This window comes from Schistocerca nitens, chromosome 2 (assembly GCF_023898315.1).
Source record: "Schistocerca nitens isolate TAMUIC-IGC-003100 chromosome 2, iqSchNite1.1, whole genome shotgun sequence".
NCBI lineage: Eukaryota > Metazoa > Arthropoda > Insecta > Orthoptera > Acrididae > Schistocerca > Schistocerca nitens.
The window spans coordinates 386921800-386935027 of record NC_064615.1 but is presented as its reverse complement, the minus strand read 5'-3'; the positions used below and the strand labels follow the sequence as shown (position 1 = coordinate 386935027).

General features: G+C 41.4%; 1 pseudogene; it reads left to right on the top strand.

Moving 5' to 3' along the window:
* Window positions 1-13228, top strand: part of LOC126235042 (agrin-like) — a 350234-nt pseudogene that overhangs the window by 62755 nt on the left and 274251 nt on the right.

Sequence of the window (13228 nt, the reverse complement as noted above, 5' to 3'; positions counted from 1 at the left end):
GTGATTCAAAACTTTTTTTGATGTGTGTATTTCTCATGCATCTTTCGTGAATGGGACAGGAAAAAAAGCGAAAAGGTAATTAGACCATAACCACTCTCCGCCACACACCGTAAGTTGGCTTTTGGAATAGACAGGTTGATCAGAAACAGTCTGAATAGTTTGTAAGCGTCTGCAAGGACGGTTGTGCTAAGAAATAGTTTCCAAAAATAAAAGTCGATACGTTGCACCGTTCCCGAGTTAATTAGTATTGAAGTTACCCTATCAGGTCGTTGCTCGTGCAAATGCAAACTACCTACCAGATTCAGTTAATGTTAGTTGTTTTCGTAGCGTAGATGATAGCGAGCGAGACTGCTCAGCCTCTAGCTTGGATTTGATCTTTACTGCGGGCCCACGTCCAGTTTTCGTATCGCTTTCTTGTTCGGCTTATAACACCAAACGAAGAACACGCTGGCAACACCGTCTCTGGGAGATCTCTCGAATTTGGGCGTGGAAGGGCCTGATTGGCCAATTCCAGTGATAATTAAATCGGAAACGGCGCAACTTTTTTTTTTTTTTTTTTTTTTTTTTTTTTTAACAATAGTTTCTCAGCTCAGTCTAACTTGTAACACCCTTGCAAGCTTTTCAGATTGCTTGTCACCACCCAGCAGATATAGATTCAGATTTAGCAGACGTGAAGAGGTTATAACATGTCCGCTGACAACAGCAAGAAACGCTTTTCTGAAAAAGATAAATTTATTAAACAAATTAACGTTTGTGTTAATTTAAATGTTAGGGATCTTTTCTGAAGGTATTTTTCTTACATATAGCCCTCTGCGTACGTGAAACGTCGACAACAAACAGTTCGGAGGACAAGATAACAAGTGTGATGGCACAGTGCAATGCTGAATGTTAGATGAGTAGATCAGACGACTAATAGAAAACGGAAGCAAGTCAGAGAAAAAAATAAGTTTGTAGCACAACTTGATTGAACGAATGGTCATATCGATCGGACTCACGCCGAGTCAATAAGGAAAACGTAGGCTGGTAATGGAGAAAACTGTGAGCGATAAAAATTATAATGGGACACGAATGCTTTAGTACCCAGTGTGAAATCGATGTAGGGTGCAATAGCTACACAAAAGCGAAGAAAATTGCCAGTATAGAGTAGCATAGGCAGCTGCATCAAATCAGTCATCTGATTGGTTACCACAAGAATAACAACAGAAAGACAGTGATTCAGAGCGCCATATAGTGAGCGCATAGAAAAGATGACAAGGGTTTCGCCAAGAACGCCTCAGGGAAGTGTGATAGGACCATTATTATTTTATATATACATAAGCAATCTGGTGGACAGGGTGAGCAGTAAACTGCGGCTGTTGGGGGACGATGCTAGGGTGTGTGTTAAGGTGTCGAAGTTGTTGAAGGATACAGGATGACTTAGACAAAATTTCTAGCTGGTTATAAACGGCAGCTAGCTTTAAACGTAGAAAAATGTAAGTTAATACGAATGAGTAGGGGAAACAAACCCGTAATGTAGAATATAGCATTAGTAGTCTCCTACTTGACACAATCATGTCATTTAAATATGTGCGCGTAACGTTGCAAAGCGATATGAAATGGAACGAGGATGCGGGTATTGTGGTAGAAAAGGTGAATGGTCGACTTCTGTTTGTTGGAAGAATTTTCGGGAACTGTGGGTCCTCTGTAAAGGAGACCGCATATAGGACGCTAGTGCGACGTATTCTTGAGTACTGCTCTAGTGTTTGGGGTCCGTACCAGATCGAATTAAAGGGACAACGAAGCAATTCAAAGTTGGTCTGCCAGATCTCCTGCCAGCAGGTCCGAACAACACGCAAGTGTTTGGAAGATGCTTCGGGAACTCAAATGGAAATTCTGGAGGGGAGGAGACGTTCTTTTCTAGAAACACTATTGAGAAAATTTGGAGAACCGGCGTTTGAAGCTGACTGCAAAACGATTCTAGTGCTCCCGACATACATTTCGCATAACGTCCACGAAGATAAGATACGAGAAATCAGGGCTCATACTGATGCATACAAACAGTTGTTTGCGAGTGGAACAGGAAAGGAAATGATTACTAGTATTATAGGGTACACTCCGCCACACACCTAAAGGCGGCTTAAGGAGTCTTTATATAGTTGTAGATGTAGATGTACACTTACTTCGTATGACTACTGCTCAAACAGTGGTCGCTCGTTTCGCGCATCGTGCTGTGTTAATAAAAACTGTAGACGTACTAGGACAACGTAACCTCAATAACGTAAATTAGTAAATATAACGCAGTATATAGACTAAATTTTCTGACAAATATGTTATTAATATAACATCTTACTGCATACAACATCTGGAGACTTGTAAATATCTCCAGATATTGTATGCAGCGTACTATTAGTGACATTGAATCATCTGAACAATATTTAAAATTGTGTTGTCCAGTTCACGTCTTTGATGTTACTTTGAGGTGGAATGCCATGTATATATCCATACAAATGTCGTGACTGAAAATCATCCTGTACCTTATGACGATTTTTTCGAAAAGGGTAACAGTAACAAACATTTTCATAAATGCTGACGGTGTGCAATCTAGTTTTCGATAAGTATTTATTAAGTATGCAGTGTTTCGTGACTTTTGTCATTGAAGGAAAAAATCTTCTGGACTATTAGGTGGTATCATACTTCCTCTACACGCTCGAGGTTTCTATCCTTCTGGAATCTTCTTAAGGATCTTGTGGTGTTCACGGTTAGCTGAACACCACAAGATTCTGAAGAAGATCCCAGCAAAGGGGTCGAAATGTCGATCTTGTAAAAGAAACAGCATGCGGCCTAACAACCGAGGAGATTTTACCTTCAAGTATGTAATAGTCTACCATGATCAACTGATTGTAGATATTCCTACGTGATTTTATTAGGTTGGTGCGTAATTTCGTAGCGGCTGCTATGGGTTTATTTATTTGTAGTTTTTGTAATATTTGTAGTTCACTGTTGCTGTTTGTGTGTACATATTGTCATTTTGTCATCTGGAAATAATGAGTGGAACTGTGGACGCTTTAAAACGGAGTGCCAAGTGTAGAAATCGGAACAGTTCCGACATATTCTACATGTTCTCCTATCTGAGTTCAGTAGAGGGATGACAGCAGCGGAGGCAGTAGAAACATTTGTGCCATGTATGGGGATCATGTCATTGGACAGAAAACAGGAAAATTGTTTTCTCGCTTTAAGGAAGATCGTTTTGACATTAGTGACTCCTACGTTCAGGAAGACCTTCAGGTTTTGATGAAGATCGTTTAGACGCATTAATCCACTACGATCCATGTCAGTGTAGTCGTGAACTGCCAAAGGTGATGAACCGTGATCATTTCACCATCGTGCAACATTTGCATGCAATGGTGAAGGTTTAAAAATCGGATGTGTGCGTATCGATGCTCTAAGCCAAAATCACTCTTTTCTCGTCATCAATTGACTCGTGAACAACACCGACCATTCCCGTCCTGTATCGTTACTGGTGATGAGAAAAGCTGTCTTTACGTTAATGTAAGGAAAAGAATGGAATGTCTGAGCCCAAACAAAGCAGAAAATCCTCGTATAAAGACCTGTGTGAATGCACAAAAGATAATATTATTCATCTAGCTGTAACCATCACTCTGACATATATTATCAACAACTGAGACATCTTGCAGACGCAACCGAAGGACAACGACCAGAAGGTATGCGCGAAGTCTTACTACTCCACAATAACGCCCGCCCGCAGTCTTCTAGGCTGACTAAAAACACTTATATGAGCTGGGGTGGGATGTCATTCAGCACCCACCTCCTTCAAGTAATCTTGCACCCTCAAGTTTCATCTTTTACGCTCTCTATCGAAAAACCTTCAACGAACTTTCTTTCCTGACGAAAATACTCTCCGAACATACTATATCATACTATCTTCTGTGAAACAAGAAAATCGATTATATTTAGAAGTAGAATATCTGTATGAACGAGAATCTTTGGCATGTTTACGTTCTGCTACTACACTGTGCGAAAAAGTAATATCCCAGTATGTACTGCAAAATTAAAGATGTGTATTGTGTATACAACACAAGCAGACATCATACAAAGTTAAACTGTAAGTTAGTTTCATATTATTAACGCTGTTAAACTTATATCTACAATATACCATGTTGTAACACAAAAATATAATATCAAGAGGCAAGCAACAACAAAATCTGATGTAAATCACCTGAAGATGAGCCTCCAGGGCTCGAAATGCATGGTGCAGCAAATAAACGCAACTTGTGACTGAAGGCGGTTTGTTCTTCATTTTACGAAAGTAAAACAGTCGCGGACGAAACACTAAAAAACAATGGATAAAATGAAAATAATTCGAAGAGCTCTTCCCCTTAAAACTACGAGATTTCATCCGCGGAATCGAAAAGTTACTCCAGCGTTGGCAGACTGTTGTAAACAGTGAAGGGGAATATATTATTGATGACTAAAACCTCGTAGATGTATTTGTTGTGTTTCTTTAACATATGGAAAAAAGCTACGAACTTATGCATCAATCGAATGTATTCTCAGATAGCTTATAAAATTTTTTGTATGTTTTATGTACATAATTATCACAAGATATTGGCCATAGGGACAGAAATCAAATGGTTGTGGTAGACTAATAACCACCACCTTATTAGGGAAAAGTGATGTCAATAATTTCACTCATCTTGTGGACACCCGTTCTGACGGTGGTTTTCTAGTGCTGAATGGGTGAATAGAGCAGGTGTTATCACAATATTGTACATCAAGCAGCGGCAAACAGTACCAACTCCCATACTAAGGCGATACTCAGCTTACATTAACTGATACTTTGTACTGACCGTTGGAGGATACATCCGTATTATCATACAGCCCATTCTGTTGCCATTTTTAGATCGGCAAGATAAAAGCGCTTCCAGTCATCAACTTCCTTAGCCCACTTTGTCATCCACCTTGTCGCCCATGGAGCAATGAGGAATATAACAAAATGGTTCAAATGGCTCTGAGCACTATGGGACTTAACTTCTGAGGTCATCAGTCCCCTAGAACTTAGAACTACTTAAACCTAACTAACCTAATGACATCACAAACATCCATGTCCGAGGCAGGATTCGAACCTGCTACTCTAGCGGTCGCGTGGTCCCAGACTGTAGCGCCTAGAACCGCTCGGCCACCACGGCCGGCCAGGAATATAACAGGACGACCGTCTGCAAACACCCCTTGGCCGATTACAACAAGTGGATGTTGCGTGAAACATAATCTTCTAAGCTGATCATGCCGTTAAGCAGGTGCCCGACTTCACTGTAGTTAGAACAGACTGTACAACGTACTAGATCTGTGACAATCTGTTTACATGTGTATGGCATGATAATCATAAATAGGCTCCATCCTATTTTTATACTCCATTCATGGTGTGCATAAGACGGCTAGAGCGCAACGCCTCGTCTGCAGAGGGATCGCTGTCTAATTTGTCAGACCTTACGCGAGAATTGCAACTGAGAAATCCGCATGTGGGTGACGCTGCCCAATGCGCGGCAGAAGCACATTTTTCAACTTTCTGCATCAACCGAAAAGGATCCGAACTCGGAAATTTTAGAAACAATCAGAAATTTTATTCCTTTACATTTTTCATTTAAAATACCAAATAAATCAAAAGCGTGCTCTTATTTTTCGTATCGTTTACGTTAGGTGTAAAATATGAACTATTTCTATATAAAATCTTTCCCATAAAAACTTAGGGATCAAAAAGTTGTGAACTGAAATGGAAACAAAATTTTGAAACTCTCCCAAATTATTTTCCGTTAAATACATAAATGATTGGAATTTTAGATAGATTCGCTCTCTGTATCAGCCTTAACAAAAAGAGATCTCGAAATAACGAAGGCACTCTAATCTTGGAAACATAAACCTACTTCATTTACACTACAACTACACTACATTTAACAGAGTAGGTGTTCGACGAGTTGATACATTTGAAACACGTAAAAACCTATACCTTACACAAATGGATAGACATTTCACAAGTCTTTCTCATCCACATATTTTCTGAGAACGCCACGCAGCTGGATGTGAGTCTATACCTTGGATCATACAGCTGCGGTCATCCTGCTTCCTGCAATGTCAGCTTATCAAGTTCTTGCCTTTTAAAGTTGGAACGAGTGACATGAGCTTGCAATGCGCATGTGACCGCGACAGTTTCCATAAGAAACCGCAAATTAACTGCTGGTGGGTAAGGGGTTTTCGAAGGGGAGATCGTAAGTTAATATCGAGGAAACATTCACTTCATTAACTAAGAGTTAATAACGAGTGAGGTAGTTGAAACGTACTCACAGAAATATTTTATCATATCCTCTCCTTTACTTTTATGCAATAATTTATCTCCTCTCAGACCAAGCGTAGTCTCTCCACTGCTAAAGCCGAAACCTTGTGCGGAATGTTTTCTGCGTCTCCCACGGATACTGCTGCTGCGTCAGTAGTCCAACCGTGGCGATGGCTTCTTGCTTCCATCGCGAACTCTCCTCAACTTTCCGGAGCACAGCAAGCAACCTCCTATTGTGCGCTCTCCTGACTGCCTCCGGAAAATTTCTTGCTGCCAACAGGCTCATTCTAGAGAACTAAACCCGACGTCTGCGGTTTTACCCGACCATGAAGATGCAAATGTACTTGAGTCACAAACTGTTAGACTGTTGTACGTTCGTTAGAGCACCTAACAGTCTTCCTTGAATTCTATGATAGCATCAGTGATATGAATTTGTTTCAGAATTTACAATGGCTGACACGTCCATCTCACAAGGGACCATGCGACCTGTAAATCGCGGTTTTGATGAGTCTTATGTTTCTTGCAGAGGGACCTGTGTTGAGTACCGGGAAAGCGGCTTTTCGTGCCAAGGCTAATGTTCACGGCTACATCACTGGTTGTAAGGGTTCGAATAGTGCCCGTGTACTTTTTTTTTTGTTTCATCGCACAGAATTTCATCAAATAGTGTATGTCATGCCCGTGAAGAATAGTGAACAACAAGAGCTGCGGTCATGTCTAGGAGATGCAGAAAGCGAACATTGTCCAAATGTTTGGAATTTTAACTATTAACTACAAACGGAATACACATCTGAAGAAAGAGAGCTTGATATTCATACAGCTACTTCTCTTTTCCCCAAAGGTCTCTTCCGTTGTTATATTGGCAGCACCCATCTTTATCTTAGTTATAACCCTTCTAAAGACATGTATTTCTCCTCTAGCCATTCCTCCTTCCCATTTTTCACCTTTTTCCCATTTCATTTTTTAGACGTTCGTATTCCCTTTCACCTGCTTCATTTGCTGTTTTCATATTTTCTCTTTTTGTCAAGTAAACTGTATTTACCCTGTCTTATCCAAGGATTTGTAGTGAGCTTTGTCTCTTTGCGTTTTTGTTCTGTGCCCTCAGCATTTCATCTCTCAAAGCTATCCATTCGTCTTCTATTATATTCCCTTCCCCTGTTTCAGTCAAACATTGGCTGCTTGAGGCTCGCCTGAAACTCTGAATAACCTCTGGTTCTTTCTACTTATCCAAGACCTTTCTCCTTAATTTCTTACCATTTTACGACTTATTATTGGTTAACTTGCACTTCATTGCCAATTGCTACATGAGGAATGAGACCGCTCACATTAGTAGGGAACTATTTAACTTTGCATATCAATGCATGGCTTCAGCTGCGTCCTTAACCCGTGACAGTTTTCGTTAAAGTGAATCATGTCAGTAACAGTGGACAGTTAGCTAACAAGATGCGTTAATGAGAATCGTTCGAAAATTTCGTGTAGAAGAACTGACTTAAAAGAAACGCCACTGTTGCTGAAAATAAGTGTATTTAGCAAATACGCTCAACTGATAAAAAGGAAGTAAGATTAGGATAAATTAATCTCACATACCCATCTGCAATAAGGAAGATCATCATTACTTTAAAAAGTAGAAGTTGATATGGGTTGGATAATACTTCCACTAAGATACTAAAAAGTTGAGGGTGTATAATATGTAATGTCCTTAGTCACTTATATGGCATTTTAGGCCACTAAAAAGGATGACTCCTCTGACGACAATAACTATTGCCCACTGTCACTCCTTACGCCATTCTCCAAAATTTTTAAGAGGTTAATGTACTTCAGAGTTACCACCCAACTGTGTAGTTATGATATACTCAGCCAATTACAGTCAGCTGTTTACACTTTTACTGAGCACTTGCCAAAATCTATGAATGATACAACACGAGCCTTTGGGATCTTCTGTGAATTACCAAGAACATTTGATTGTCGAAAAAAATGTGTGTGAAATCTTATGAGACTTAACTGCTAAGGTCATCAGTCCCTAAGCTTACACACTACTTAACCTAAATCATCCTAAGGATAAACACACACATCCATGCCCGAGGGAGGACTCAAACCTCCGCCGGGATCAGCCGCACAGTCCTTGACTGCAGCGCCTAAGACCGCTCGGCTAATCCCGCGCGGCACATTTGATTGTGTCAATCAAAATATTGTATTAGAGAAATCAAGCTTTTATGCCATACGTATTTCAGCACATACCTAATTTAGTTCCCATATAAGAAATCGAACTTATAAAGTTACCTTAGGCTGTTCAAGTAATACAAAGAAGGTCGCCTTATCATATGCATGGGGAAAAATTATAATGGAAATCCCACTGGTTTCAATCACTGGTCCACCACTGTTCTTGCTTTATGTTAATGATATGCCTTTTTATTTCAAGCAGGTGCCAGAATTAGTACCATTTCCAGATGATAACAAGCACTGTTGTAAAGCCGAACAAAGAAGGGCCAACAGAGAAAGTAGTAAACGATGTTTTTGAAAAAGTTACTGAGTGGCTTTGCTTAAATACACTAGCTTTAAAGTTTGAAACAATACGCAGCTCGTCCGGTTTTGTACTGTCAAAAAACCCCACCTCCTGTTAACCCAGTGTACTACCAAGAAATACTGAACAGGAAACTGCTACACCTGATGATGTATTTAGGTTCGACTACTTTTGCTATAAGAATAATAGGCAACTTTAGGGGTACATAAGTTAGTAAATTAACATATTTTGCGTATTTTTATTCACTGATGCCTTATGGGATAATCTTCTGTGGTAATTCCTAACTTATGCAAAAAGTATTAATTATACAAAAGAAAGTAGAATTGTGTGTAGGGTTGACACATATACATATTGCAGGCATTTCTTTAAGCAGCTGGGAATGTTAACCACAGCCATACAGTACATTTATTCGCTAACTAAATTTATTGTCAACAGTCCATCTAAGTTCGAAAATAAGAGATATATTTAAAAGTACGATACTAGAAGGAAAAATTCTCTGCATTATAATTAATGAATCCAACTTAGGCACAGAAAACTGTGAAATATGCAACTATAAAGCTCTTTTACAATCTACCCATGCATATAAAATGTCTGACAGATAGCAAAAGTACTTCCAAATGTAGATTAAATTGCTTACTCCTTAACAACTTCTATACTGCAGAGGAATTGTTGAGTAGAGATAGTCAGTCATAAAAAAATTGTAAATAACCAGCATGCGGCCATTCTAAATATTACGTTTTTAATTAGTTATGTATATAAGTGTTCTACGTCTGTTCTGTTGATACGTTCTACATCGTAGCTTTTAACGTGAATTTGATCAATGGGGCAAGTAAGTAACTAAAAGACCCGGCTGCGACGAGATCATCACTAACGCAGCGCGAGCTCAGAATGGGAACGATGGGGAAGAAGTTCGGCGTGTCCTTTTCAAAGCAACTACCCAAGCATTGGCCTTAATCTATTTAGGGAAACCACGGAAAACTTAAATCTGGATGGCAGTGCGGAAGTTATAATCGCCGTCCTCCGAAACGGGAGTCCAGTGTGTTAACCGATCATATAGTGACGGTCTCCAATAAAGCAGAGCCTACTAGGTTCCACATGCGTAATCACACATTTCCTCCACTGTTCAAAACTTTTCTGCTTGTCGTTTCCCGCGATGCTCCTTCGTGTTCGAAACTTACTGCCAGATTAAAACTGTATACCGGACAGGGGCTCGAACCAGGTACCTTGTCTTTCGTTGGCAATCCTTTCACCTACTCAACTTTACACGCATGGCTCACGATCTGCCCTGCCCGCCTCACTTCTATCCGTGAATCTGTCTCACCTTTCCAACTTCACAAAAATTCTGCTGCACACTTTGTAGGACTATCATTCCCGGAAGAAAATGTATTGCAGAGAACTGGCTTACAGTACAGGGCTTCTTTCCATAATGAAATTTCACTCTGCCGCGGATTAGGTGCTGTTCTGAAACTACCTGTCAGATTAAAACTGTGTGCTGACTTTTTTCTCTCTCGAACTGGAGATCTTTTCCTTTCGCAGGCAAGTGCTGTACCGACACTGTTTTTTACCCGGATATCCCACATAATATGAATAGTTGCCTTAAGTGCCTTTTATGCAGGTAAGTGTTCTACCGCCTTTTTTAAATTTAAATAGGAACAACAGAAAACAAAAAACTGCCTTTTTGTTGGAGTTACAAAATGACATTAACAATTTTCTATGTAAGTTGAACAGTATAACTATGAACCAGACTGACGTAAAACTAACATTGTAATAAGTAGTAATCTTTGGAAAGTTAAACATCAGCAATTGAAAAACACAATAAAATTATGTTGAGAAGAAATACTTCTCCAACTATGCCTCAGATTTTAATGAATATCTTTCAAAAATTAAAGCAAATCATGGTGTAACACTTAAGTGAAGTTAAATTTCAGTAACATCAATTCCATTACCATGCCACAAATAATATTTGTGTATTGCTTGAAAGATATTAAACTAAACATTATTTTCGCATAACATAAAGAAGAAAAAAATGGCTCTGAGCACTATGGGACTCAACTGCTGAGGTTATTAGTCCCCTAGAACTTAGAACTAGTTAAACCTAACTAACCTAAGGACATCACAAACATCCATGCCCGAGGCAGGATTCGAACCTGCGACCGTAGCGGTCTTGCGGTTCCAGACTGCAGCGCCTTTAACCGCACGGCCACTTCGGCCGGCCATAAAGAAGAAACACACAGCACAATGGAGAACGTATTTCCAATCCCCCGCTGCTCTGTCATCCGAGTATGCCTCGTCGTAGGCATATGGTGTCCACAGATTCTTATCTTCTGTTCATTCTTTCATCGCATCGATAATTTAACTTCTTCTACTATGGACATTCCAACTTTGCGGGGGATCTTGAAACGGACTCCATAGGAAGTTAGAGAAAAACTGTCGGTATTTCGGATTGCCCACAATCTTCAGATGCCGTTCCAGTAAAAAAGGTCCAAAAGTCCATCACATTCCTTGGGCCATCTATGAACAAATAGTGCACCGTATGACCTGGAAGCCACTTTACTGCATTTGTTTTAGTACGTGGGTAGTACTTCCAGTCCGGGAAGAATATAATCCCTGGTCCAGTGTTGTGTTGTCCAATTCGAAGAAAAAATGGTTCAAATGGCTCTAAGCACTATGGGAATTAACACCTGAGGTCATCAGTCCCCTAGACTTAGAACTACTTGAACCTAACTAACCTAAGGACATCACACACATCCATGCCCGATGTAGGATTCGCACCTGCGACCGTAGCAGCAGCGCGGTTCCGGACTGAAGCGCCTAGAACCGCTCGCTACAGCGGCCGGCCATTCGAAGAAAGAAAGTGATCATCTGTATTGACAAAACGGCACACTTCTGCAGAGGGGATGCATATGAGGCGGTGTTCATCGTTGTCCAGAGTTTAGCACTGAGGAAACAATGGTGAATCTGTCATGTGATTACATTTTCACGCAATTTGGGTGCATAGATCCTGAGAATCAGTACCCAGAATAACCACCTCTGGCCCTAATAACGGCCTTGATACGCCTGGGCATTGAGTCAAACAGAGCTTGGATGGCGTGTACAGGTACAGCTGCCCATGCAGCTTCAACACGATACCACAGTTCATCAAGAGTAGTGACTGGTGTATTGTGACGAACCAGTTGCTCGGCCACCATTGACCAGACTTTTTCAGTTGGTGAGAGATCTGGCGAATGTGCTGGCCAGGGCAGCAGTCGAACATTTTTTGTATACAGAAAGACCCATACAGGACCTGCAACATGCAGTCATGCATTATCCTGCTGAAATGTAGGGTTTCGCAGGGACCGAATGAAGGGTAGAGGCACGGGTCGTAATGTGACGTCCACTGTTCAAACTGCCGTCAATGCGAACAAGAGGTGACCGAGACGTGTAAGCAATGGCATCCCGTACTATCACGCCGGGTGATACGCCAGTATGGCGATGACGAATACACGCTTCCAGTGTGCGTTCACCGCGATGTCGCCAAGCACGGATGCGACCATCATGATGCTGTAAACAGAACCTAGATTCATCCGAAAAAATGACGTTTTGCCATTCGTGCACCCTGGTTCGTCGTTGAGTACACCATCGCAGGCGGTCGTGGTTCAAATGGTTCAAATGGCTCTGAGCACTATGGGACTCAACATCTGAGGTCATCAGTCCCCTAGAACTTAGAACTACTTAAACCTAACTAACCTAAGGACATCACACACATCCATGCCCGAGGCAGGATTCAAACCTGCGACCGTAGCAGTCGTGCGGTTCCGGACTGAAGCGCCTAGAACAGCTCGGCCAACGCGACCGGCAGTCGCTCCTGTCTGTGATGCAGCGTCAAGGGTAACCGCAGCCATGGTCTCCGAGCTGATAGTCCATGCTCCTGCAAGCGTCGTCGAACTGTTCGTGCAGACTGTTGTTGTCTTGCAAACGTCCCCATCTGTTGACTCAGGGAACGAGATGTGGCTGCACGATCCGGTACAGTCATGCGGATAAGATGTCTGTCATCTCGACTGCTAGTGATACGAGGCCGTTAGGATCCAGCACGGCGTTCCGTATTACCCTCGTGAACCCACCGACACCATATTCTGCTAACAGTCATTGGATCTCGGACAACGCGAGCAGCAATGTCGCGATACGATAAACCGCAATCGCGATAGGCTACAATCCGACCTTTATCAAAGTCGGAAACGTGATGGTACGCATTTCTCCTCCTTACACAAGGCATCCGAACAACGTTTCACCAGGCAACGCCGGTCAACTGCTGTTTGTGTATGAGAAATCGGTTGGAACCTTTCCTCATGTCAGCACGTTGTAGGTGTCGCCAACGGCGCCAACCTTGAGTGAATGCTCTGAAAAGC